This window comes from Microtus ochrogaster, linkage group LG4, assembly GCF_000317375.1.
Source record: "Microtus ochrogaster isolate Prairie Vole_2 linkage group LG4, MicOch1.0, whole genome shotgun sequence".
Lineage (NCBI taxonomy): Eukaryota > Metazoa > Chordata > Mammalia > Rodentia > Cricetidae > Microtus > Microtus ochrogaster.
This window is the reverse complement of record NC_022030.1, coordinates 25771066-25795195: the sequence shown is the minus strand read 5'-3', so window position 1 is coordinate 25795195 and position 24130 is coordinate 25771066. Positions and strand designations below refer to the sequence as shown.

At 42.9% G+C, this 24130-nt stretch overlaps 1 long non-coding RNA gene across 1 annotated transcript; it reads right to left on the bottom strand.

Moving 5' to 3' along the window:
- Nucleotides 1-1527: 1527 nt before the first annotated feature.
- LOC113457667 lies at nucleotides 1528-15684 on the bottom strand. The gene is made up of 3 exons (XR_003378185.1): nucleotides 15543-15684; nucleotides 8163-8395; nucleotides 1528-1651 (listed from the first exon to the last, which is right to left on the bottom strand). It is a non-coding gene; the product is annotated as an uncharacterized LOC113457667 (long non-coding RNA).
- Nucleotides 15685-24130: the final 8446 nt, after the last annotated feature.

Here is a 24130-nt window from a genome sequence, read left to right as displayed (position 1 = left end):
GGGTGTTGTGTAACCTACAACTGCTGGTTGGTGCAGGAAAATTCTATATTCTGTCAATTATGCTTTAAATAAATGCTGATTGGCCAGTAGCCAGGCAGGAACTATAGGTGGGACAACTAGACAGGAAGTAGAGGCAGGGCAATGAGAACAGGAGTATTCTGGGAAGAAGGAAGCTCTTTCTCCAGTTCTGTCCAGACACTGAAGAAGCAGGATGTGACTTGCCCTGCTGAAAAAAGTACTGAGCCATGTGGCTTACATAGATAAGAATAATTGGTTAATATAAGTTAAAAGAGTTAATAAGAAGCCTGAGCTAAAGAGCCAATACGTTTATAGTTTGTGAAGACCTCTGTGTGATTTTCTTTGGGGCCTGATGACTATGGGAACCAGGCAGGACAGAAACCCCAACAAGCAGGCCCTCATGTTACAGCTGGTGACACCTGCAACTTTAAGACAGGAGGGAGTGGTGAGGATTGGGCAATTTTTCATGCAGCATCAGCCAAATCTTTCAAGAACTGCTGGAGGTAGGTGTGTCCATACTCTCACAAGTCCCCTGAGTCCCTTGGGAGCAGTGGAGGTGGACAGCCAAACATGACCTTGAAAGAGGAATTACTGCATCCACCCTAAACACTGTAAGTGGCAGAATTTCTGGCCAAGGGAGCCTGTGTCTTGGCAGTGCTTGGCCACTGCTATTTTAAAGGTTCGATTCATTCTCACAACTCGGCCTGATGATTGGGGGCAGTCCCCTGAGTGCAGTGTTCACACTGATCTTCTGTGCAGGTAGGAGAAGCTTCCACCCACACTGAAAAGTGCACACCATAAACAACAAATCTCAGTACCTTTGCTGGGTTGACTGTCAGGAAAGTCCACTTCTAGATGCTCTTTTCTGTCAGTGTGGGAACCTCGGGTCCCTCCCTGGATTGTTCCGAGTATGCTGTAGACATGCTTTGCTGGCTTGTTGGGTCAGTGTTGGCAGCCTCAGAAACACCAATACCTTTGGAACAATTCTTACAGGGCAGTTTTTCTAGATGGGTTGCTTCCTGAGCTTGTTGGACTAGGCTGGGAGCTGTCATCTCAGGAATTATTATTTTCCTATATGTAGTAATCAGACAGTCCTCCTGATTATTTGAAGCCCCGAGATCCAGGAGCACCTGGTCATAAACATACCTTCTGGGGGGTAACGGAGGGGACTTCGGGGCTGTGTCTACACAGAGGGCAGCTGATTTGGCTGTCTGGTCTACTAGTTGGTTTCCCCAACTCACTCGACCTTGACACTTTATGTGAGTCTGCTATAGCCATGGGCCCAGCCAGCTACTAGGAGCCAGAGGACCTGGCTTCTACTTTAATTTCTTTGTCCTCTGAGGTAAGCACTCTCTTTTTCGGTCTGTTTTTGTTTTGAGTCTCTTGCTATAAGGAGCTATTCCTCCTGCTGTAGGTGTCATCCCTATCAGTAAAAGGTTGTATACCTAAATTGTTCTTGTCATTTAAGACCAGCCATGAGTAGAAAATCTCTTTTCTAATTCATCCACAAGCACGAGTGGGCTTTCCCTCCTCTTCAGGCATGTACATGGCTGAATAACATACCTGTCATCTTCTTAGATGAGGGGGAGGGTCTGGCATTTCGCTTAATGGACACACTGGAATGGGCTCGTTTCTGCAATGTAGACAAAGAGTCTGGTGAGCTGGTCCCCTGTAGAGGCCAGGGAGCACTGTATAGGGCAGATGCCTCTGAAGCAACAGGATCGGGGGTCTTGCGACTGCCTGGGCATACAGCGTGGTGCTGGCAACTGGACTCAGTAGGGGGCTGAATCATGGGCAAACTTTGATCCTCTGGATAGTTAATGGATGTGTTTCTTTGTTGTCTTCCAGATTAATAGTTTTGGCAGGACGGTGTGGGGACGCACATCAAGATTGTACAGATCCCATGAGAAGAGTTCCCTAATCAGGATCATTCTGGAAGAAACACTGACCCACACCAGTGAGAATGTGCACAATCAACTTGACACAAGCTAGAGTCATCAGAGAGGAAGGAGCCTCAGTTGAGGAAATGCTTCCATGAGTTCCAGCTATAAGGCATTTTCTCAATTAGTGATCAATGGGGGAGGGCCCAGCCTGTGGTGGTGGTCCTGGGGTCTGTAAGAAAGCAGTTTGAGCAAGCCAGTAAACAGCACCTGCCTCCAGCATCCTGCCCTATGTGAGTTCCTGTCCTGCCTCCCTTGAATATAAGCAGCAATACTGAAGTGAAAGCCAAATAAACCCTTTCGTCCCTAACGTGCTTTTTGGTCATGGTGTTTGGTTGGTCACAGCAATAGAAAACCTAAGGAAGACAGAGTAGAAGAGAGGAGATGTCCACCTCTTCTCAGTTTATACTCTAAAACTACAAGGTGGAGTAGTCTGCAGAGCAAGATCAAAGACAGCCGAGCTTAGGCAAAGAAGGTAACAATCAAAACCAGAAAGGTATAATTGCACGAGGGGGCCATGTTCCAGCCACGGCAGGCTGTTGTGGGAGAACTGTTCACATTGCCACTCCAAGGTGCCAGTATAGCCAGCTGGAATCAAGGGACAGAGTCAGCAGTTGGCTGGCTGGGATTAGCCATAGAGAAGTTGGAGGACTGAGAAAGACCAGTAGAGGGGGACAGGCAGAAAGAAAGAGGGGCTGAGGGGGATTCCCCTGACTTTTGGATCAGGAAAACATGGAGAATAGGGTCAGGCAACCACTCTCTGCTGTTCCTTGGATTTATCAGGTTTTTATCCCAGCTCCTGACTCCTGAGTTTTTATTAATGCTAGCACAATTTAGGTAAACATTATATCTGGTCTCTGACTCATGGCATTATTAAATCATAACAAGGAGGTAAACCCACCACCTCTCCACTGCCGCTTCCTCCACAACCAGCTTTGTCTCTCTTTGATAGAAGAAGCAGGTTATGGAACTTTTCTCAATGCCTAAGGAAAGCCCCTGAGGCCATGCATGTGTCAGGGGAGTCCCTGCATGAAGAACTAGTAAAGAGGCCATTGAGTGAAGCTACGGAAGTTGAAGCCTGGAGACCCTAAGATGTTAGAGATGCCAGAGTCTTGGACACCTGCTGAGGAGAGCTGCTAACAGGGAGTGGATCCAGACCAAGAGAGAGAAGTGTGTTGTGGTCAACAAAGCTGAACAGAGTTGGAGATCTGATGGAGCTTTGATATCAGACATGGAGATGCAGAGTTAGGGTTTTCCCAGCTGGTTTTTGGACTTGCTTTAGCCTAGTATTTCCTTACTTTGCTCCCTTCCCTGTGTTTTGGAATGATAATGCATATCCTATGCCATTATATGTTGGAAGTATGTGATCTGCTTTTTTATTTTAATTTTACAGGGGATTACAGTTAAAAGATTGCCACGAGTCTCAGAAGAGACTTTGGACTGAACACATTTTTTTTTTTTTTGCATTATGATATGGCTACAAGCCTTTGGGGGCCAGCGAATAGAATGAGGTGGTTTGAAAGAAAATGTCTTCACTTTTTGTTTCCAATGGATTTATTACTCATACTCATTGTCTTTTGGGCACTTTCATAGACTTCAAGAAAATGCTGTGCTGACAACTACCTATTAAATAAAAATCACATCAAAGACACGTTGGGATCGCATTAGAAGGCTTGAAGCCTTCAGAGTGAGTGTACACTTCAGTCTCCAAGCACGGCCTCCAACCTTCCACACCGGGGGTTTCAGTCCGGTAAGCTCCACCTCTGATTTAATACCAAGTTCTTTCCTTAAGGAGATAAATGTGGGGTGCTTTCTTTTTATGAGGTAATAACTGCAGCCTCTACTAAATAAACTTAGAGGCTGAGGTATTTATAGGAAATAAACTCAAAGCTAAAAACCTAAGAGATCTTTTAGCCTAGGCTATGAATTTAATTGGATATCTCTAGGAGTACCCTCAGGTCAGCTCTATTATAATGAACCGGCTCCCCTCTCCTAGCCCGTTCCCCTCAATAACCTCTTTTCTGCCTCTCTCCACATTTCTGGAAGATGGTTCTACGAATTCTGTAATAAATTTCTCATTTGCTCCGCCACAAGTGCTTTATTCTTCAATTGGCAATCCCTAATCCTCTGTAGAACTCGCCACCTAGAAGCACATTGCAAACGGCATCCAAAAACTAAAAGGAATTGACTTAGCCCTCTCCTTCGTCTGCGACCAAGAGCGTGTGGAAAACGTTGACTAGAAACCAGGATTTAAATCAATTGAAAACTAGAGTCGCGCGTGATTGAGAGAGAGGTTGTGAAATCTTAAAATAGCCCCGGGCGCTTTCCCTCGGGGAAATTGAAGTTTGGCTGTTCACTACACTGGGTTATTTCACTTTTGAACTACACCTTGCTACCTATCAAAATAAAATGGGGTCTCTGTAAATAAAATGGACTCTCTGTGTATTCAATGCTACATCATGAAATAAAATCATGAACGGATTTTTTTTTTTTTGGTACCACATTTGTGTGCGTATTAATTAGGTCACAAGAATACTTACAGAAATCATTTCAAAAAGTCACTGGGACACTTTGAAAGGACAAAGAAGTGTCTCCTAGAAGAGCTATATGTAGCCTTTAGATCTGCAGGGATGTCCGTCATGTCATACACAAGCTGTTCTCAGCATGAGGAACAGCAGTGGGCAGAAGTGACTTTTTGACAAGGGTTGGTGGCTCTCCAGAAGATGCTGAGCTGGCCTCACTAAGGCTGTCATTTAATACAATAATCTATAATTGATCCCAATGTGCTATGGGGTGTGAGTGTTTCAGTTTGCTTTGTTAATGTTCTAACCGTTCCTCAGTCTGGGAATTTAAATACTAAAAACTTCTATGACATAGTTTCACAGAAACCTGTTTATTTATAAGAAATAAATTATCTGTATCTATTTAAGATTGTAGTTGTTGCTTTGAATGAATTCACATCTCACAGCAGAGTTTTCCAGTGCCTATCCATATCTTTTGGGACCTACTGGTGGGGCACCTGTAACTGGACTGGATGGCTCCCAAACACACTAAGGGCTTCCTTCCTGAAGCACCCATGGCTCCTTCTCAGGCCAAGGGGGTTGCACACCGGAAGTCCCAGCACGTGAGCATCAATATAAACTACAGTCAACAGCTACTGGTAAATGCATGGCTGCCGGCTCCTAGCAGGTCAGTTCTACTGTGTGTTCTACACAATCACCACCAGACAACCGAACTCCACAGCAACGAATTCACTAATCCACTCTTTATTAGCGGATCCTCTATCTACTGCCTCACATGCTCACTGGCTTTCCCAGGGTCTGCCCCCAGAAGGGTTTAATTAAATATATGAAAAGCCTTGTGTCTAGATTGCTTGTATCTAGTTCCCAACTAAGATAATTTAAAGCATTAGCAATTTTTCTTATCCTATTAGAGTTTTGTAGTTTTTGTCTTTTTTGTTGTTGTTTGTTTTGTTTTGTTTGAGACAGGGTTTCTCTGTGTAACAGTCCTGTCCTGGAGCACACTTTGTAGACCAGGCTGGCCTTGAACTCACAGAGATCTGCCTGCTTCTGCCTCCCAAGTGCTGGGGTCAAAAGTGTGTGCCACCACTGCCCGGCTGTTTTAGTCTTTTATTTTTATTTTTATTTTTTTTTGTTTTTCGAGACAGGGTTTCTCTGTAGCTTTGGAGCCTGTCCTGGCACTAGCTCTTGTAGACCAGGCTGGCCTTGAACTCACAGAGATCTGCCTGCTTCTGCCTCCCAAGTGCTGGGGTCAAAGGTGTGCGCCACCACCGCCTGGCTGTTTTAGTCTTTTTATTTTTTATGTGAAGTCTGATAGTTAAAAGCATCAATCAGGTCTGGGTTTCATGCCTGGCTTCCTGGCTAATGAGCCAAGAACTATGTGATTTAACGTCTCTGACTCCCAGTCTTCTATAAAGCAGGGATCCGAACAACACCTTGAAGCTGTGTCTGGCACCTATTAGATAACACACTGCTCGATTTGGTGTTCAGTTCTTACCAGAGAGTGTTGTCTAACAGGAAACAATGGAAGCTGTGGTTAGTTGGTTTCATAGCTTCCTATTTTGTTATAAAAGTCTATTACTGTGTCTAAATTCATCTAAAGTAGTTAGGCTTCATATAGGCTAACGGGGTGGTGGTGAGTAACTAGTTACTGAGAACAATAGATCAAGAAAGATGGAAGAAACTTTCTGTCGCTGTCAACTTCTGCATGTCTGTCATCCACCATCTCCATGACACCCTTCCATAGCTACAGCAGAAACCCCAGGATTCTCAGGAAGCTTCTGGTGGCCGTTCAAGCTAAGTGGACTTTCCTTTCCTTCAGTGATCTAGCTATAGGATTCATTTTAACACGTGACCACATGCAGATACATGGTCAAGTAGTGTTCTAGATATTTTGTATTTATATATACATTCAAAATTCACCATTTAAGAAATGGAACAATAAGCTGGACGATGGTGGCACACACCTTTAATCCCAGTGCTCGAGTGGCAGAGGCAGGTGGATCTCTGAGTTCTAGGCCAGCCTGGTCTACATAGTTACTTCCAGGACAACCAGGGCTACACAAAGAAACCCTATCTCAAAAAACCAAAATACAAGCCAATAATAAAGGAAAGAAAGAAAGAAAGAAAGAAAGAAAGAAAGAAAGAAAGAAAGAAAGAAGGAAGGAAGGAAGGAAGGAAGGAAGGAAGGGAACTCTTAGTTTTTTTTAATGATGATTTATATTTATTGTATCAAAGGGATTGAAATTTCCCTTGGGTGGCATCAATAGGAAACTACAATTTACTTTCTTAGTCCCCACAGAGTTCTAGCCAATGAGTGAAGCCGTAGCCAGTTTGCTAAGTGAGTGTACAAATATTACTATGCATTGCTTTCTCAGCAGTTGATTGCTCTGATCTAGAGTTCCCTCTCATTGTTAAGAGAGCACAGACATGAAGAGGGCAAAGGGGGGGGTCTGTGGGCTTTAGAACATTGGCATTCTCTGTGGTTGAGTTACCATCTTGTTTGATTTTTTTACTAGAGATCTGCCTGCTTCTGCCTCCCAAGTGCTGGGATCAAAGGAGGCCAATACAGGGCTCCCTCATCTCAGATTCTATGAATCCAGCTTAGTCATGACAGATAGAGCACATTCACACTCTAGAAGGATGGCAAAGGCAGCCCCAGCAGTAAATGGTTGAAATTCAGATCCAGTCTCCTGAGGCGAACCTGGTGGTTGTAGGGCTGTGATCCTACTGACTGGGAAGATTAAGGCGGAGAGATTGCAAGTTTGAGCCCTGCTTTGGTGTAAAATGAGTTCAGGGCCAGCCCGGAAAAGACCCTATTTCAGAAATGAAAAAGGCAAAGCTTGGAGATGCAACTCTGTGGCAGAGCACATACAAAACATAGGCCTGTGACGTTGCTATGTTCGTCTCTTCGGAGAATGGTTTCTGAGCAGAAGGTCATAGTGATCTCTGCTCATCCCAGAGTGAACCAGAGATGGAAGAATTAAATGTCTGGCCTCTGGCAAGCACTCTGAGAATGCTAATCATTGTTACTCCCACTCAGGCTTTTAAGAATGCTGCTCTGCCTCTGCCGTGAGCTCATTGGTTCTGTCCTTGTCGCCCAGTTAACTTTGCTCTGAACTGTTGGCCACACCCCTTCTTGTTATGTCCTTAAGGCAGGGGAAACAATGACACCACAGTGGGCTGGGTTTTCGGGTGAGATGCCTAAAAGCTGTACACCTGCTCATAATTTAAGTCTTGGAGGCGTGAGGTGTTTCTCAAGCGTTTATAGATATCACAGTGATAAGAAATTAAATGGGGGTGTGGGGTACTTCTGTGTGATGAAAATGTTCACGGTGGACATTTTAATGGTTGTTAAGTATATCCTTTGGGTCATATTTGCCCACTAGTGCCACTTTGTGTATCATCCAGGGTGGAATGAGTTTTGTTTTGTTACTTATGTAAAGATTTTCTCAGCCAATTTATAATATCGATTCCTAGAATGGGTTGTTCTCTCATGAACACTAAAGGACGTATTTAGAAGGGTACACTGTAATCATAAAATTCTGCAATAGGCCTTCATATCACACATACCCTGCTCTGCAGCTGAGACCAGTTCACTTCCCAATAGGATGCATCTAGGTGAGAACTTGCTTCCACCAGTGAACAGTGTGTGTGAGGCAGGGGTGGGGGACTGGAAACTCACGGAGGCCTCCTCATAGCGAGCTGGTGGCTCACTGGTGCTCATAGCTACACTCGGCATTCCACTGTCTAGCTGTCAGCTTCCTCATAGCCCAGGGGCAGCCTTCAGTGTCCAGGGTCTGGTCACCAGCAGAAGCCAGGCACCTGTGAGAGCAGCAGCAGCTTTCTGACCTCCGCGTCGATGTGCTTGTCCTTGAAATCCACACCACCAGGCAGATAGATCCTCGTCTTCGGTTCCTGGAATCCATCCAGTCATTTTGTGAGTACATGACGGCCTGCTTTAAACCCTTTCAATCTAATGCTTCATGGTGTCTTTTTCCTGCGTTGACTTCTATGTGGATGTTGAGAATAATAAAGAGCTATGTGGGCTTTGGAGCGGCATTCAGGTTTATAGTGGTAGAGTGACTCTTCAAAGAAGGAAAGAGTAAAGTGTGTGTAATAACATGTGTGATTATTTTTATACAGGGAAATCATAGAAGGTTATGTTAAAAAAATCGATATTTATTTCTAGAAAACCCAAAGTGAGGTCTAAGAGAGAGGTCTATGTTTTATGCATGTGACTCATAAACTGTATTTTTTAAAACGATTTTCATGAAATACATGCTTTCTTTTTTGTTTTGGGAAGAAATACATGTTTTCCAATTTAAAATTTTTAACTATAAAAAAATAACACATTTCTGTAACAGTTTAATACATAATGACAAATTGAACTGGCTTGGTGAGATGGCTCAGCAGATAAGTGTTCACCAGGCAAGCCTAACTTCCTGAGTTCGATTCCCAGCAACCACGGTAGGCAAGGGCTCCCAAAAACTGTCCTCAGACTTACACACATACACACACTGTATTAATAAATTAAATTAATTAAAACATCACCTTGTCGCCAGGCGGTGGTGGCGCACACCTTTAATCCCAGCACTCGGGAGGCAGAGGCAGGCGGACCTCTGTGAGTTTGAGACCAGCCTGGTCTTCAGAGCTAGTTCCAGGACAGGCTCCAAAGCCACAGAGAAACCCTGTCTCAAAAAACCAAAAAAAAAAAAAATCCCCTTGTCATTTATCTTTGTATACGTTTTAACTTTAGCCCTGACTGGCCAGGGACTCAGAGCTCTACCTGCTTCTGCCTCCTGAGTGTTGAGATTAAATGTGCGTACCACCATGCAAGTAGTATAACCGTTTTTTACTTCTGACTTACAACACACTGGGGCATAGTCTTAGAAACCCCTCTAGTCCTCCTACATTGGAACGAAAGTGCCATTTACTTTAAGTCATGATATTACATAGCATTAGGGAAAGAGGAAAAACCACAAAACCTGCCCACCAAGGGGCACAAAAACTCTGTGCTGCTTTTGTTTTGTTTTCTGATTGAGTCACGTGTCTCTGGAACTTGAGCACCTTCTGCCTAGCATCAACAGGAAATTGATGACACACTGGTGACTGACCCCTGTAATGATGGCTCTTCACAAAGCGTGACTTGCTCATGTCAGCCTGTCACTACTCAGGAATGTCTTTCACTCTTCACGGCATTTCAGGTTCCTCAGCACTGGCCGGTGACTGACTCAGTCACTCGGTGGAACCGGCATCCTCTCTGGACGGCTCTGCATTGAACACATGCAACTGTTGTCTTTCCTGCAGGAGAAAATGCTGGTGGGGTTTTACTTTTTACGTTTTAGTGTCTGTGTGTCTGTGTGTGTGTGTGTGTGTGCGCGCGTGCGCGCGCGCGCGCGCGCATGCGTGCATGGGAGACCTTAACACACAGTCAGATCTCTGGGAAATGCAGTGACAGTGATCAGGAGCTGTCCAGTGTGGGTGCTGGGAACCACACTTGGCGTTCTACTACAGCAGCAAGGGCTCTTAACCGCTGTGCCATCTCTGGCAGCCCACAAATACAGTTTTCCTCAGTGGCTACAACGAAGTGTTCCTGCTCGACTTCCGCATCTTTGGACACGTGAGACTTCTGTGTCTGTGCTGAATCACCTTGGACTTTTAAAAGGATTATACATGGAAATTCAATTCAGATTATGTAGCATCGCAGTGCCAATGATCCGGTTCCTAAGACAACTGAGTTTATGGGCACAGGAGACAGCACCTGTGCAAGAGCAGTGGAATGCCACCAATTATGTCACAGCCCAGCACCAGAGTCCTTAACAGGTGAAAACCAATTGTCCTTAGCATGTGTAACACATGGTGCTGTTCTTTTGATCCTCAAATAACCTTTCAACCAATTTTATTACATCTCAGATGAGAAAAAATGGGATTATCAAGATGTATAGTTATTAAGAAGCAGGTCCTTCTAAATGTAGCTAGTCTGTTCCCAGTACCCAAGATCTTAACCGGCAACCTACCCTGTCTCCTCATCGTCCTAGGGCTTTTCTTTCATTGTAACATAACAGTCCTAATTACAGCAGCTTAACTCCAACAGAAGGAATAAAGGTTAAACATTATCAAACATTACGTAATTAGATTGCTTCCATTTTTAATCATAATCTGTACAATAATTACCATACTAACCCATATGCTTTCCACACTCAAAGATACATTTTAATATAAAAGTCATGCTCATCCTCAAAAATTTAGATACTACAGAATAGGGAAGTAAACAAATAAGATTGTTACAACCGTATCGCCTGCGAGCAGTCATTACCAACATGGCAAGTTTCTTTGAAAACTTTTTGGCACGTTTTTCATATAGTTGAGATTATAGTCGAAATATTTTGTTTATGTAGCACATTGTAGTTGTTTCCTCGAGCTACTGGAAAAAGTGACCACAAATGGTATCGCTTAGAACAGTAGAGATGTATCCGCTCAGAGTAATGGAGCCCACCAACCTGAAGACTTCTGCAAGGGTCAGAGGGCTTCTGTTGGGGGAGTTACCACTTGTTGCCCCATTGTCACCCTAGTGGTTTCTCTTCCAAACTTAGACACTCTAAAACTAAAGCAATTTTCTATAGTCACTGACATCCAGGGAGCATCAGCATCTTGCTGTTGCTAAGCGACAGTGATAATGTGGTTCTCACCAAGGTCCTTGTGCTCTGTCCCTCCCATGGCTATCAGTTGACTTCGGGTCCCACTGGAACTGGGAGATGCCGGTTGTCTTGGTGAAGTGTGCTATTGTGTGACTTTATAAGAGACTAGTGGGCCACCTGAGCTGGAGTTTCCTGTTTGTTTCTACTCTCCATCTCCAGGGTCTGTGGATAATGTCAATGTACAATGCTTCTTGGTAGAGAAAAAAAGTTGCTGAGAAGAGAATATAAGAATTGACCCTGATCTAGATCAAACTCCAGCTCGGGCTGCCCTTTTATCTTCAGCAAAAGATGGTTTAAGCTACCTTTGAGATTAAATGTCCTCTGCAGAATGAAGGATTGAAAGCTTGTCTTAGGCCTTTACTAGGAAGGGCAGTGAGCATGTGTGTCAGGACACTGCGCAGCCAAATGATGCTACACGAGAAGGTGTCTTACAAAGATCTAGGCAGTAGACTAGCTGTCTCTCAGGTGCTTTTATTCTCAGGGCACATTCGCCCCACTGAGGTCCGTGTGCTACCTTCATGCTGTTTGCTGTGCATGGTGTAATGCCAAACAACTGAAACTACAGCTCCCCCCCAAAGATGTGCGGCATTCTCCCCATTATAAAACAGATTTCCTGGAACAAAACACAATGATAGAGTTGGTATCTGAGGGTCGATCCATACTGTATGTGTCAGAAGAATAATACAAAATGCACAGTACAATGAAATGATATTATAGTCTTTAAAATGTAGCCAATAAGAACATGAACAATAGATTGATGTTTCTACAGTAACATAGCTTAATCGAGAGTATTATTAGCAGAATTAGTCAAACTACCCATCGTGTTGATAATTTTGTAGTGTGTGTCTGTGTGTCTGTGTGTGTGTGTGCATACACAATGTGTAGATGCCTACACCATGGCATGTTTGTGAAGGTCAGAGAATAACTTTGAGGATTTGATTCTCTTCTTCTACTTCTATATGGTTTCAGGGATTGAACTCAGGTTGCCAGGCCTGTGCTGCAAGCACCTTAATCCACAGAGTCAGCCCAGTGCTTCTAGTTTTGACAGCAAAACAATTTGTTGTTTTAGAGAATATCAATGAAGACACATTATATCTTTCAAATTATAATTTGAAGTTACCTTGTTGTATTAAAGGTTTTCTATATGTTTACTGTATACACGCTTATTACCATATATTGATAAAATTTTATAGTACTTAAAAATAGACAAATAGCCTTTTTTTTTAAAGAAAAAAACAAAGTTGTTTTTTTTTTTTTTTTGCAAGATAGGGCCCTGGGATTAGTAATTTAAGCAGTGAAGAAGCAGGGGCCTGCTTTGACAGCTCTTGGAGGGTCATGAGTCAGAGATGTCTTCTAGAAATACAGGGGCAGCAGATCCAAAGGGAGGAATTCCTTACCTCGGGGTTGGGAGCTCTTTGAAAGCACCAATGCTGTCTCATACATGTTTATTCTGTATATAGTCCAGAACCTGACACAGTGCGTCAGGAGCCTGGCTGAAGGCCAACTCATACTTTTTCTCTCAAGGTCGTTGTGTCCACCACGCAGCAGGGTCATGTTTGAGGAGTTCGTCACCTGTTTAGCTGAAGTCCTAAGCGTTTGCATCATTCCTGTCTGCTCCTCTGGCCTCCTCCGTGTGTGGTGTTGAATTATTAGGAGAAGGGGGAGGCGTATTAAGCTTATCATTAGCCTTTTCTTTTGACATGTAATCAGCCAGGATTTATGATATGCTAAAGGCTCCAATGTCTGTGAAAGGGAACATAAATGTATAAATGGGAGTATTTTTGTGGTATCGAGCTTGGAATAATATAGCCATTTGTTTTCATTGTGGCACCGTGTATCTGGTATGCTTTTATTTTCAGGTGGGTAATGACCTGCTAAACAAATTAGATATATTATTCTAGTCCATCCTGGCCGAGAGATCCATTTCAACTTTGCCTCACCAAGCTTTCCAGTTAGAAGTCAATGCAGAATATTAAAAAACTCACTTTCCTCTCCATTTTTATGTTAATTTGGGGGAATCTATTATCATAATTCAAAATGCTATTGTGAAGAGATGAACATTTTAGTTAAACCTACTTTTAAGAGAAAATGTGCTACCAACATTTATGTAGATCAGACCTTGTAATCATTTATTGCTAAATTAGTTAAGTAACCTTAATTAGTTTAACTAAATTAAATAACTTTACAAGCAAATTTTACCAACTAATAGGTTTTTCTTGTAAAAATTTATTTCATTTTTAGTTATGTGTATGTGTGTGTCTGTGTGTATGTACCTGGGAGTACAGATGCCGTAGAGGCCACAGGTGTTGGATCTCTCTGAAACTACACTTACAAGTGGGAACAAGTCACCCTACTTGAATGCTGGAAATCAAATCCATGTCCTCTGCAAGAGTAGAATGCATTTTTAACAACTGGGCCATTTCTCCTGCCCCCTTTATGTAAGATGGAATTAACTTCCAAGTTTTCTTCTTTTTCTTAAAAAATAACATTTCCGCCGGGCGGTGGTGGTGCACACCTTTAATCCCAGCACTCGGGAGGCAGAGGCAGGTGGATCTCTGAGAGTTTGAGGCCAGCCTGGTCTACAAGAGCTAGTTCCAGGACAGGCACCAAAAACTACAGAAAAACCCTGTCTCGAAAATCCCCCTCACCAAAAATAGCATTTCCTCCTCTAAACTTAATAGACTACCTTCCTTAGGAAGGAATAATTATAGGCCAGGCATGGTGGCATATGCCTTTAACCTCAGCACTCAAGAGACAGAAGCATCCAGAGGATCTCTATGAGTTCAAAGACAGCCTGACCTACATAGTGTTTCAGGTTTCCCAGGGCTACATGAGACTCTATTCAAAAAAAAAAAAAAGGAAAAAAGAAAGGAAGAAAAAATACTTATAGTACAAAACCAAAATAGAGTACAAAGTATCTAGTTTTTCATTTATTTGTGGAGCTCTCTAGTTGGGCTAAAAAATGAAGCATGAATAATTTTCAGCATTTGAAAACTTTCAATTACTCTTAAAACAGTAAAACAGCACACATTCATTCTTTGCATTGCCAAGAACATAAAACATCCAAATCTACCCTGACTGTCTTTCATCTTGTTTTTATCTTAGGCTTCTAAATCTTACCAAATCCTTTCTCGTGTCAATTAAATCAGATATTTCCTGTAAGTGCTGTAATGTACTGTGCAGTCTGACTATGGAGACGAACATGAACAAGCAGAGCTGTCATTCAAAGTGTCACTTCCTGTCGGTCATACCACGGCAAGCTAATTGTTATCAGTTAAACCTAAAATGCACCCCCCAACAAGGCCATGTGTTGAGCACTCAACGTCTGAGCTTGGAGAGCTATTTTGAAGTGCAAGGAGTCTTTGGGAGATGGATCTGGCTGGCAGAGGTAGGTCATAGGAGCCGGCCTTTATTGGTTCCCCGATTCCAGCCTGAGCTCCCTATCTTCTGGTGTGCTAAGGAAACAGTGTGTGAACCCTGCCGTGCCTCTGGACTCTCTGTGGCAATGGCCGCAGTCCTCTGAAAGGGAAAGCCAAAACTAAGCTCTCCTCCCCACGCTGTTTCTGTCAGGTATTTATTTGGGTTAAAACGACACAAAAGCAGTTAGTGTATTACTCTGTTTTTTAAATTTCTAACCCAATTTCCAAAACTCAAGTCATACGATGTGAGACATATTTGTTTGATACTTTGTAGTCTTCCATGACTTCTCATTTATTCCAGTTCTCAAGAGCTTTAATCTATAATTATTATCATTCCTATAACTAATATCACTGTGTCATATATACAACTTGCATTCTGTCTGATGTTTATATTGGATGACTGTGATGTGCTTTTTTTTTTTTTGCTAAAAGTCTATTATTACAATCTTTGCAAGTCTACTTTTCATTTTTATTTTCCCCAACTGTTTGAATAACATGCTTGTGCCCTGTGATTTAATAATTGTTGAAAAGATACTAGGAAAGTTGTTTTTAAGGCTTAAAGTATATGAGTTAAAGGAAGTTAAAACTTCAACGAAAAGAAAGCAGTGGATTGGCAGCCAGTCTGAGCCCCTTTCTTTAAGGGATTTCTTGTCTTTCTTCCGGAAGGTCGCCTAAGTGTGAGACGGGTTGGCCTCCGTCCTCCTTGCTCTTTGATCATCTCAGACAGGGAGGAAGACGGTTCTTAGTTACCCATCCCATCTCCTGCCCGCTGTGAACCTGCACATTAGCCTGCGTGTCACATCTCAGCTCCTGTCTACACAGAACCTCGCTGTTTCCCGCGATAGCAATGACTTCTCTTCTGAGAGATACGTTTCAAGGTGAAAGCTATTTGCTCCCCTAAGCTCACGGCAAGCGTTCTGTTAAATGGCACCTGCCTGTACTTACGTATTAGGAGAGCTGTTAGGAAGAACAGCCAGGAGGGTGGCGGACATAAATATCTTTTTCTCCGTTTTCTGGAACAAGGTGACCTGGAAGACAGTTGCTGTATTAATGTTAATGAGGATAAACAGGCCCCTCGGCAAGACTGAGAGAGAAGAGCCCAGAGCTCCGCTCTCACAATGAGAAGCTGGAAGTGTGCCAGGCTCTCTGGGTGGAATCCCAGCTGCCCTTCCCCAGAGGCCTTGCTGTCCAGTTCTTCCATCCTATGAGGAGGATGGAACTCCTCAGAGAGGACAAGCTGGGCGCTTCTCACAATGAGAAGTCAGGCTTTGTGTGGCAGAAAGTCTGTTGAAGGAAAATGGAACTTGAGTGCTTTTAGCAATCCAGCCCCAACCTTTCACTATAAAACCTTCTCCTCTGCTATCTTGGTTTCTACCCTATTTTATTCCTTAAACTCTAGAGGTTATCCAGTCAGATTAAAGCCTCTGGAAAGTCACCTTTACCACTTGACTGAGACTACAACCTAGGAGGGCGGCGTTTTCTGAGCCCTAATGGAATGGTAACATGTATACAGAACCCCGGGGAAATGAACAGAACAGGCTCTGGATCAGGGGGCCCTGAGTTAAGTTTCTGGTCCCTCCTTACAAGCGATCTCTAAAACCATGAGAAAGCACTTTTAAACTCATCTTTGAAGAAAATCCAGGTAAGAAAACCTATCTTGGTTGGACATGGAGGCATATCTCTTTAATCCAATTATTCAGGAGGCAGAGGCAGGCAGATGGATCTCTGTGAGTACATATACATGAATTCCAAGCCAGCGTCAACACACACACACACACACACACACACACACACACACACACGCAATATGAACCACATTATTATTAGGTGCAATGGTGGAACAGACTCGCTGATACAGGACAAGGTATAACCAGTTGCAGAGTCTTTTCATTTTTCCCAAAAGAGCTGGGAATCAACCACATGCCACAACTTGCCCCCTGACCCATTCTTTACCACCCAAGCGCGCTCTCTCTCTCTCTCTCTCTCTCTCTCTCTCTCTCTCTCTCTCTCTCTCTCTCTCTCTCTTCTATTAAGTGGTCACAAATCCACAGACGAGAACCCATGCACTAAGGCTAGTACCCTGGGCTACTGGGAGAATGAATTCCCACAAAACACACACACACATACACACACACACACACACGTACACCCAACAAGCAAACCTCTCTAATAAAATCTATCTATAAAATCATTGTAAGGATTGAGATAAATATATAACCTACCTAGCATAGAGCAAGGCATGTCGCTTATGAGCAATAATTTCTTAGTTATAATTGCTTAAAAGACTGTTGCAATCTTTATTGCTCCTGACGCATGCAGGCATCAGCAAAATAAAATAACCCCACTCTGAATTTTCTCTCAGACTGCCCCTTAAATGAGCCTTAATGTCCAGACTTTCACTCTTTAGTCTATACTTTTAAAAAAAGTTATAATTTCTTGAACAAAAGAATGGGCAAAGATAAGAACTCAGAGTGAAAGTTCCTCAAAGCACGTTGAGAGAAGCAGCTCCACTTAGTTTAGGCAACCTTGGCTGGACCAGTCCTTCCCGCCAATTTACGGCAGCAGCTTCCTATTGGCTGAACATGACCAGGAAGTAGGAGCCACAGGAAAGAGCTCATAGAACAACCTTCCAGAGCAGAGGCCATGTGGCAAGAAACGGAGAGCAGATGTGGGAAGGCTTGAGCGGTTTCTGACACCTATGCGCCTCCGAACAGCCAGGCTGCCAGCAAGGCGCCAAAGGCCACGCGGCTTCTACAACACACGTTCATTTCCCAGAGATCTAAAGGCTGAGAGGTCCACGACCAGGTGAGGGGCACAATGCATGCGGCAAAAGGCCTCTTGCTGGTTTAGAGGGCTTATCTTTTTGTACCCTTCCACTGCCAGAAATGTAATCCTTATGGGGGTCTCTGATGATAAGTGTACTTGTCCCAGAGGCTGGGGATGGTTCAGAAGTTAGAGCACTTAGAGAGGACCCAGCACCCATGTGACAGTTCCCAGCTGTTGCAACTCTAGTCCTAGGGAATCAGATTCCCTCTTTTGACCTCCACAGGCACTGCACACCTGGGGAGCACGATGTGCAGGCAAATAAATAAAACAAAAATAAATAAAGCCAGCCATTCATCCAAATAAGATTATAACTAAAGGAGGAAACGGGGGACTGAGTCCCATGTATGTATGGAGGTTCCGCCTTCACGACCAAATTACCTTCCAAATGTTCTAGCTCCAAGGGTCATTATAGTAAGAGGAGTTAACACATGAAGTGCAGAGGGAGAGATTCAAATACACTCCTCAGTCATATATAAGACCACCATGAAAAAAATTAACAGTTTTTGTTCCATGTTTATGGGTAAGGTGACTCAACAATCTCATAAGGACAATGTTCTACAAATTATAAATTTAATACACTTTTTAAATATTGAGAGTGCTTGATAGAACTCATATAAATTGATTCCAAAATGCATATGAACAATTCCAACTCAATTTTGAAGAACAAAGCATGAGATACTTAAGACTTATTATAGAAATCTACTAATTGTGATATCACTATAAGGACAAAACAGGAAGTCCCGAGATATCTGATATATAATTGAGATCATGTTATTGATCAATGCATGAGTTAAAGAATACAGAAAAAAACAGGTTCTCCATATGGAGAAAAGATAATTGACTCTTTACCTCATAGAATACAAAGTCAATTTCATGTGAATTAAAGACCTCAACGTGATGGAAAATGAAAATGTTTCGAAATAAACGCAACACCGTCTTTATTACTGAGGCACGAAGCTAAAAAATTTAAGTGTTCAAAACACTGAGCTGTCAAAGTTCAGATGTTAATAGTGCCTACAGTGCTGTTGGGAGGTGCACAGAACTTTGTGAGGTGGGGTCTCAAAGGGAGGTCATCAGAACAGGTGCCTGGGAGGGGACTGTGGAACTGTGAACTCTCAAAATGTGACCCAAACTGTAAATAATATTGTTCTCTCTAGTTCTCTTTAAATTATTTAGATAGATTTACTTATTTGTATATTTCATAATGAAATTACATTATGAAATGGTATGAAAACAATATGTTTAACCTTTATTGAAGTTGATTTATATATGATATATATATTAGATCACTCACATACATACACTCTTATTTTTGAAATTAAAAAAATCAGAAGAGGAAAACAAACACACTTAATTTATATGTACAATATGTGTATATTATCCATAAAAGAAAATATCAGCAAATTCACTTACGTTAAAATTGAAATAGGGCCAGCAGGATGACTCAGCAAGTAAATATATTTGCCACCAACCCTTAACACCTGAGTTCTTTCCCTGGAACCCAATTCTGCAAGTTGTCTTCTGACTGCTACGTGTGCATACACACGAAGAGAGAAGTACACACACATGAGCACATAGTAAATACAGTGTAATTGTAAATGTGTGCATTAGAATACACTAGGGTAGGGGCACATAGTTTGGTGGTGTGACAAATGCTTCCAATACTTGAGAGCTGTGTTTAATCCTCAACACCTCCCAAAGATGCTCCTGATATGGATATTTAGTTTTATTCATAATATTTAAATTTTGCCACCATTTTTTCCAGCTCTGCTGTGGTTTCTATTTGCATATAAAATATAGGCTATTCGCTTCAAAGTATTGAGGCACACCCCAGCACTTGGGGGCAGATGCAGGCAGATCTCTTGAGTTTCAGGCCAGGCTGACCAATATAACAAGATTCAAGACAGTCAGGGCTACACTTCTACACTGTGAGATTCCGTCTTAACCTGTCACCCCCAGATAATACTAGATGATAATACATCTAAACACTAAGTATGTATGTATGTGTGTGTGTGTGTGTGTGAGTGTGTGTGTGTGTATGTATATGTATATGTATATACACACACACACACACACACACACACACACACACACACACACATATATATATATATATATAGAGAGAGAGAGAGAGAGAGAGAGAGGGAGAGAGAGAGAGTATTCCCTTATATAACCACTGGATAGTGTGATATTGGACAATGTAGTCATAGAGCAAGCCAAGAAAACAAAATGAAAGGCCAACGCAGCCCCTTCAAAAGCACAGCAAAGTCCTCCTCAGCAAAGGTTAACCCCACCAAACAAAACCAAAGCCATCAATACCATGAAATCTCCTCTCTTCAAGGAGGGAAACCTACCTCTAACACGGACTAAAAATGCATGTTAATATCTTTAAAGGACTTGATACACATTTTTGTATGCAAAGGTTTAGGTTTATACAGGAAGAGAGAACATATGAGCACATATACATTGTGTACAAACATGTTCAGACTGTACGTGCATGTATGAATTATCCACATATAGAAGTGAGACTACTTTATGCTAGCATGTGAAATTAACTGCTAGCATTTAGGTGGCTGCCTACTACGTATAGATCACTTCCTTAACCCTGTTTCCCCACAATGTTCTCCATATCTGCAACCTCACTTTTCGTTTCTGCCCTTTGAAGCTCTATGGCTGCCATGTTTTCCTGCCAGAACCCACTGACTGCTCAGGTGGGCAGGTTTCTCTGCAGAAAAGGCTGCTACTGCTGCCCTAGGCCATGAGAGATGTGCTGGTCTCTCCTTTGCCTCTCTTTCTGCAGCCTCGGGCAAGCCTTTCCAGAATCCCACATAGTATTACCGGGTCTATATCATGGCTATAAAATGTCACAGCAGGTTTAGGAAGCAAAGAAAGCAGAACATGTCAATTACTACCTGCCCAGGCCTAGACACATCTAAAGATCCCAGTGTTCTCATTCCTGGCCACTAGCTAGCTGCCCAGGGCTGGCTCCCAAGGAAAAGCTCCAAAACTTCTGTGCCCTTGGCTCAACGCTGTTGACAGAGGCAGGAGACACAAAAACAAGCTTTCCTCTTGCCGTTTGTGAGAGCAGCCAGTTACATTATCAGCATGACTGATGATAGAAGTATTTAAGTGCTTTACAGGCGAGAGTCACAAACAGCTTCCACAAATTTCCTCTTTTTCAAAAGGTCTATTTTTGTATTTTAAATTATAAGAAGGTGTGTGCGTGTGTGCGCGCGCGCATGAGTGCACACACAGATGCTCAGCACACACATGTGAGTGTGGGTGCCCTTGGCAGTCAAGAGTCATCAGATCCCCCTAGAACTGGAGAAACCTGCCGTTGGGTGCTCGACTCAAATTCAAGTCTTCGGAAGGGACAGCCAGTCCTCTCTCCTCACTAGATTTTGTTTTTGTTGTTGGTTATCAACTTGACACAAGTTAGAGTTCTATGGGAAGAGAAGCCACCATTGAGAAAATGCTCCTGTCAGATTGTCTGTAAGTAAACCTGTGGAGGGTATTTCCTTGATTATGGATTAATGCGGAAGGGCCTAGCCTATTGCCACCGCTTGGCAAGTGTTTCTTTGTTGTACAAGAAAGCAGACTGACCAAAAAAAACCAAAAACAAAAACAAAACAAGAACAAAAAAAAAACAAACAAACAGTACCACCACTACCCCACCCCCAAAATCACTTTCCTTAGAAAAGGGAGTTTAAATATTATCATTCTTATTGTCTTAGTTAGGGTTTCTTTTGCTGTGAAGAGACACCATGACCATGGGAACTCTAATGAAGGAAAACGTTTAACTGGGGTGGCTTACTTACAGTTCAGAGGTTTAGTCCATAATCACCATGGAGGAAGCAAGGCAGCACGTAGGCAGAAATGGCACTGGAGGAGCTGAGAGTTTTACATCCTGATCTGCAGGCAACAGGAAATGGTCTAAGTGTCACACTGAGAGAAGCTCGAGCAAAGGAGACCTCAAAGCCCACCGGCACAGTGATACACTTCTTTCAACAAGGCCACACCTGCTAATAATGCCACTCCCTTTGCGAGCCATTTTCTTTCAAACCACCACACTTATGGTTCCTTTGAATACTCTTGCTTTTCCCAAGTGTCTTTTTTCTTTCTTTTTCCCTTTACTTTCACTAGAATGAATCTCTTGAATCTAACACCCATGTAAATATACTTCCAAACTGCATGGTTTGTAAGCTTACCCAGAAATGAGATGAACCACAAAGGTGTGAGTGAGGGTTTTAATGCCAACAAGTAGTCCTGTGGCCTGTGGAATCTCTACAGAACAGTCAGGATTCGAGCTCTAGAGAAAGCAGCAAGGGCACGGCTCACAGCCCTGGGGTTTCTGTCATGTGTGACAAGTTCACGAGATGATTTTTAACGCGGGGAATTTGTCCTCTTCAGTGATTACTCCCCACCCTCCCATCCCCCACCCCCTGCTTTTTGTCCTTTTTTTTGTAAAGACAATTAACTAGACCCAGGGAGGATCCTTAAGTTATATAAAAGTTTGTTTAAAAAAATAGAAAGAAAAGCTGGGCAATGGTGGTGCACAGTTTTAATCCCAGCACTCAGGAGGCACAGGCACTTGGGAGTCAGAGGCAGGAGGATCTCTTTAAGTTCAAGGCCAGCCTGGTTCCAGGACAGGCTCCAAAGCTAGACAGAGAAACCTTGTCTTGAAAAACTAAAAATAAATGAAAGAACAAGAAAGAGGGAGGGAGGGGCAGAGGGACGGAGGGAGGGATGGAGGAAGGAAGGAAGGAAGGAAGGAAGGAAGGAAGGAAGGAAGGAAGGAAGGAAGCTGAGAAAGTCAGTAAGTCATGTTCCTTCAGGGTGTCCACCTTAGTTCCTGCCTTGAGTTCCTGCCCTGCCTGCCCTCCAAGACAGACTATTTCATGACAGACTACAGCTGTAAGCTGAAACACACCCTTCCTTCTTTAAGCAGCTTTTGGCCGTAATGTTTATGACAGCAATAGAAACAAACTCATACATGCTCTTAACCACCGAGCAATCTCTCCAGCCCCTTGTAAATTCCCTCTTGTCTATTTCTCCAGTCCCATCACTTTGCTTTTCCCCCATTCATGTCGTGAGATTCATTCTAAACATTCAGCATTAGTACAAATCCCTGATCACAGATTCTCTCTTGCCTTTTCCCTGAGGTCTAGATCAGGAATGTCTCTGTTTCACTACACGTTCATGCCTTATCGTCATTCAAGACACACTCTGTTGCCACTTCCCCTTGGAAACCTATCTATCTACCCATCCCCATGCCTGGATCAGGAATATCTTCTTGAATCTGGGGCACATGGTCGGTGTCCCTGGCACACATCTTATTGAGTTGTACCACAGCTGTCTTCTTCTTCTGTGAGTTTGGGAGCTCCTAAAGATAGACTAATGTGGTCTCTGTATTGCTGTGAACCTGCTCCAAGGTTATCACTAAACGTTTAACGAATATTGTTTCAATATTTCCATTCATCCCTCTTAACAGCCCTGGAAAATCAGTGCTGTTTCCACCAGCTCTGGTGGAAAGCAGCGGATCTATATAATTGAAACTATGGTTAAAAACAACCATGAAAAAGATGATTCCATGATGGGAATCAGAGCTTTTAAATCATAACAGCAAAGGAGAAATAGAACAAACAAAAGGAGAGAGGAAAGGAGCAGGCAGGTGGGAGATATAAGACGTAGATCTCCTGTGTACAGCCAAGCCTGTAAGGTTAGGTTTTAAGCTGATCAACGAGTCATAAATCTATAGGTACACTGCAAGATACAGAAGTAAACAGAAGAATATAGAAAATTGTGAAGTTAATTAAGCTCAGGTTTTAGATGACATAATATGTAAAATGATAATGGAGGTACAATTTTAATATAACCCCTACTAAAGATCATGTGTTAGAGGTGATCCCCAATGCAAAGGACTGGAAAGCAAGGTCTAATGAGGGATGTTTGGTCACCATAGGGTACTTGTGACTGAATTAATACCATTATCAGAAAAGCAAGTCGTGTGGTTTTGTTATAATATGGTCTAAAGGCTAAGGGAACATTGTGGAAGTGGGGTCAGCAAGTACACAAGGGGAACTGTAGGCAAGAAACATACAGGGGACAGTAGATGAAAAATTACTGTGAGAAAAACACCAAGAGTGAGCAGGATTCTGGCCCAACCATCTAACAGGATTCTTGCTGAAGACAGGACAGGATGATCAGCATCACCAGAGAACAACAGAGAGTGAGTGAAGTGCAGGGAAAACAAACACCCGCTCTCTCTAGCCTCCAAGAATATGGGCAGAACAAAGGAACAGATTGAAACACAGCATGTGAGACAGAACCATAGATCCGTTCAAAGGACGCGTGAGCAAAGAGAGGAACTGGTTTGTGGGTGTAGGTCAGTGGGGGAGCCCTGGACTAGTATGTACTAAGGATTCTACCCTGTCACCATAAGAAGGAAGAAGAAAGATTTATGCTTTCATCGTGTTTATATTTGTATGTACATATGTGCACATGAATACAGGTACCTGTAGAGCTCAGAGGCATCAGAACCCCTGGGAACTGGAGCTGCAGAGGGTTGTGAGCCACCTGACATGAGTGGGAACTGAACTTGGATCCTTTACAAGAGTAGTAAAGTGCTCTGATCTCTCCAGCCCTCCAAAAAAAGTTAAGAAGAAACTGCTAGCTACCTTCTGGGCACATTTTCTATAATAATATGG